Here is a 4,689-nt window from a genome sequence, read left to right on the forward strand (position 1 = left end):
AATGAAGACCAAAGAATAATTGATACATTTGAATTGTGGTGTTGGTGAAGAATATTGAAGGTTCTATGGACAGCAAGAAGAACAAATAAATCTGTCTTGGAAGAAAAACAGCCAGAATGCTCCTTATAATCAAGAAAGGGAGACTGTGTCTCTCACACTTTGGTCATATCATGCTTGGTAAAGTAGAGGGTCAGAGAAAAAGAGTATGATTCTCAATGAGATAGATTTACACAGTGGGTGTGACAATGAGCTCAAGCATGGTAATGATTATAAGGGTGGCACAGAATGAAGCAATGTTTTATTCTGTTGTACTTAGGTTTGCTATTACTCAAAACCAATTCAACAGCACCTAATAACAACAAAAGGTTTAAAATAGTTCATTCTGTCTTGATATCTTTTGACTTCCTCTTCATTTGGAAGTACTGTAACTACTCCATTTATTCCCTTTTTGTTTTTTAGTTGTCATTTCTGGTTCTCTATTTTCAGTCTGGTAGGTGTATTTTCTTTTTGATACTTCTATACGTAATTTAGGAGCTCTGGTAGCATAGTGCAAACACACCAGCCACTCCTCAGAAGGAAAGCTGGGTAATCTACTTCAGTAGTGATACCGCCTTGGAAACCCAAGGAGGGGTCGCTATGAGTTGGGTCTGACTCGACACCACATAACAACAACAATATGTAATTTGCTTTCCGAGTGATGTCATCTTGTGTCTTAATCTCCACTTGTTGTCTATTTTTGTCTGTTCTCTGTCCAAAGTCTCCATTTAGGATTTCTTATAAGGTTTGTATGGTTTGTACAAATTCCCTTAATTTTTGTTTAACTGGAAATATCTTAATTTCACCATCAAATTTAAGGGACAATTTTACTGGATTGAAAAGTTTTGGTTGGAAATTTTTTTTTCTGTCAGGGTTTTATATATGTCATCCCATTGCCTTCTTTTTTTGTAATTGCCTTCCCATTCACTCAACATTAATATAAGTCTACCCTCTAGTTAGTAGTTTACCCTGAATTCCCATCTCACACCTGGTAACCATCAAATAACATTTCTTTGCTTTTGAAGCTCTTTTCTTAACTTTACAGTAATGGTCTCATACAATATTGTCCTTTTGTGATTGATTAATTGACAGACTAATTTCAGGAGCTCTGTTGATTAGTGGATAAGGTCAGTAGTTCAAACCTACTAGCCACTTTGCAGAAAGAAGATAGGGCAATCCACTTTCATAAAGATTTATAGTAATCTACTTCTGTAAAGATTTACAGCCTTGGAAACCCCAATGGGTATTACTATGAGCCAGAATTGACTCAATGTCCATGAGTTTTTTCTTTTAATTCAGTCAGCATAATGTCCTCTAGGTTCATCCATATTATGACATGTTTTGCAGGTTCAATGTTGTTCTTGAATATTGTGTAGTATTCCATTTTGTATATGTGCAGTAGTTCATTTAATCATCCATCCATTGATGGGCATTTAAGTTGCTTCCATCCTTTTGTTATTGTGCTTAGTGCTTCAGTGAACATGGGTGTGCATATGTCTGTTCATGTCATGGTTCTTATTTTTCTAGGATATATACCTTGTTATATCATCATGATTTTCTTTTGTGATCTATCCTATCGAGGGTTCTTTGAGCTTCTTGAATGTGTATCTTCTCATCTTTCATGATATTAAGGAAATTTTCTTCCAACAAATCTTTGACAATTTTCTCATTGGTTTTCGTTTGTTTGTTTGTTTGTTTGTTTGTTTCTGCCTGTTCTGGATCACACTTAAGTTATTCCTCTACATAATGTTCCACATAATTCCTAGGCTTTCTTCTTCTTCCTTTGTGCTTTTCTTTCTGATTGTTCCTCTAACAGCTTAGAATTAAGAGATTTGTCTTCAATCTTGCTAACTGTGTCTTCTATTTATTCAATTCTACTCCTTTGCCCTTTCAATGTGTTAACTACTTCTGAAATCTTAGTATTAATCTTCTGGATTTCTATTTGCTATGTTATGGTTTTTAATTTTCCATTTATTTTGTCATTTTTTTATTGCATTCTTTTTTTGAATTCTTCTAGAGTTTTTTCTGTACTGTCTTTGTTTTTGTCTATGGCTTCCTTGATCTCTTTCTTAATCTGTTTTAGGCAACTGAGTATAATTCTTTTGAATTCCTTATCAGGTAGTTCTAATAACATTTCTTTCTCCAGAATATTTTCTGCTCTTGTGTTTTGGTCACTTACTTGAGACATTTTGTTCTGTTTGTGTGTGTGTGTGTGTGTGTGTGTGTGATTTGAAGTTGTCTGTAGTCTCCAAGTCATTATGGTGTTATTTTATTTATTTATTTTTTATTGTATAGTGATTTGCTTCACATGGTTTTTGTATTGTTTTATTTTAATATATCCAAAAAACTGAGTTGACATTGTACTCTGGTCATTTGTTTGGCAGCACTGGGGTAGTCACTACTTGTTTTTGTGTTAATTTGTTAGTGGGTGGTATCATGGGTATGAATCTCTGATCACTGGTTCTGTAGAGCAGCTAAAGTCAGGCAGGATGAGTATTGGCCACCATCTGTCATCATCAATTCAGTGATAATGGAGTGGTGGTAACATTCACACCAGATAGTGTGGTGGTAGGTGTGGCAGTTATGGCTATGTAGGGTCACGGTTCCTGACTGCTAGGTGGGGAGGAGAAGAAGAAAGAAAAAGGGGAAGAGAAAGGACAAAAAAAAAAAAAAAAAAAAGAACAGAAAAATAAGGGAGGGAGGAGTTGACGAGGGAAGACACAAGAATAAAGAAAACAAGAAAAAGGAGAAAAAAGGAGTAGAAGGGGGAAAAGAACATAGTGCAGCACTGGTACATGTGTTATCCACTAAAACCGCTGTAGGGGAATGTGAAGTTTGCTCAATGGGAGCATGAACTGCCACCCATGGAGGGGCAGGTGTGGATGCTGCTGACCATGGGATTATTAGAGGGTGGACACTGGCCATACATGATAAAAAAAAAAAAAAAAAAAAAACTGCAAGGGGAAGGAAGAGGAAAGAAAGAAAGAGAAAAAGAGCAAAATAAGATGAAAAAGAAGGAAGAACTAAGAAGAAAGAAAAAAATTAAAAAAATAATAATAATTACAGCAGCACCTTACTGGTGGTAGTGCTTGCTGCCAAACACTGCTGTGGAGAACTCAGCACTTGCTCTGCAGAGTACACACACAGCCCAGCAGAGAGGGGTAGGATTAGGCACTGCTGACTATGGAGGCAGAGCAGGGCAGGATGCCTGCTGCACAGGATCAAACTAAAGGAATGGGGAGTGGGGAGAAAAGAAGAAAAACTAGAGGAAGGAAGAGTGAAACCTTAAGAAGAAAGAAAAAAATAAAAGAAAAGCAGTAGTACTGGCACAAGTGCTAATCACCCATAAGCCACTGCAGTGGAAATGTGAAGCTCAGTGTGCAGAAACACACACCACCATCCACAAAGGGGTGGGGGGGCCACTGCTGACTGTGGAGTCATTGGGGGTTGAGCACCCGTTCTGCAGGTGGGGAGGGAAGGGAAAGAAAAGAAAAATAATGTGGAAGAACTAAGAAGAAAGAAAAAAGCAGCACAGTACCGGTGCAAGCATTTGCTGCCAAACACAGCTGAGGCAGGAAAGCAGCACTCACTCTGCAGGAGTGTTCACTGCTGATAGGGAAGGATGGGATTAGGCTGATCAAGGAGGGGAGGGGGGCAGGGTGTCTGGTAGGGGAGGGGAGGTTGACTAGCCTCTGGAGCAAGTGTGGGATTGCCACACCTCTGGTCACTGGGAAGTTTTGCAAGGTAAGAGAGAGATACACTTCTCTGGTCATTGATTGCCGATGTTGGTGCCAGAGTATTTCCAGAACAGTGTTATCAGTTATCTGGTTCTGCCCTGATTGGAATGCTGCTTGCAATAATTCAAAATGGCCATGCTATGATGGTAAACAGTCACTGTCTCATATGCCTCTATGTTCACTGTTTTCACTCAGTCTCTTCTAATTTGTATTTGCTGTACTTCTTCATCCTTTCCTTTGAAGATCTGGGTTCCAAGATTGACATCGGTATCCATTTCACTAGGTTTCTCAAGTTTTTGTTTTAGAGGATATGGATTGTATATATGCCTATTCCACCATCTTGAATCCTCCAAATTTGTATTATAAGTTTTGTTTATATATATGAAGCATTTTTTTAAAATAAAATAAAGGTAATTGTAAGAAGTACTCTTGTTTCATTTTTTTAAAGTAAGATCTTTAGGTCCTTCTATTCTACCTAGTACTTTCAGGAACACTTTCTCTGTAATCTATGTAAAAACCATTTACCAGCCACATAAGAAAATAATTGGCTGAACACTATAATCACAGAACACTCACTCTTAGTCCTCATCATACTATTGTCTTTCTTTTTCTACATTCTCTTTTCTCAGGTATTCTTTGTTCTCTGTTTCTCAATCCTCAATGGCTGAGGAAAGAAAATCACAGTCAAAAGTTAAGATATTACTCAACTGGCTTCCATTTATTCTCTTACTTGGAGATTTAAAAAGGTTTACAAAGAGAGGTTCTACACAGGAGTGATCTTTATCTACACACTAGAAAGTCAATTGATTTATTAAAATAATTCTGATCTGGTATAAGGACTGTCATTGAAAAATGCTATCCTCTCCTCATCCAGAGCAAAGAAGAATAAGAAAACCAAAATTCATGGAAACAATTC

The 4,689-nt window shown here is 37.3% G+C and overlaps 1 protein-coding gene across 1 annotated transcript in view; it reads right to left on the bottom strand.

Annotated features, from left to right (window-relative positions):
* Positions 1 to 4,689, bottom strand: part of LOC103192141 (disintegrin and metalloproteinase domain-containing protein 2-like) — a 147,235-nt gene that overhangs the window by 72,587 nt on the left and 69,959 nt on the right. The window lies entirely within an intron of this gene.

This window comes from Orycteropus afer, unplaced genomic scaffold, assembly GCF_000298275.1.
Source record: "Orycteropus afer afer isolate SDZICR_OR568_19922 unplaced genomic scaffold, OryAfe1.0 scaffold00024, whole genome shotgun sequence".
Taxonomy (NCBI): domain Eukaryota; kingdom Metazoa; phylum Chordata; class Mammalia; order Tubulidentata; family Orycteropodidae; genus Orycteropus; species Orycteropus afer.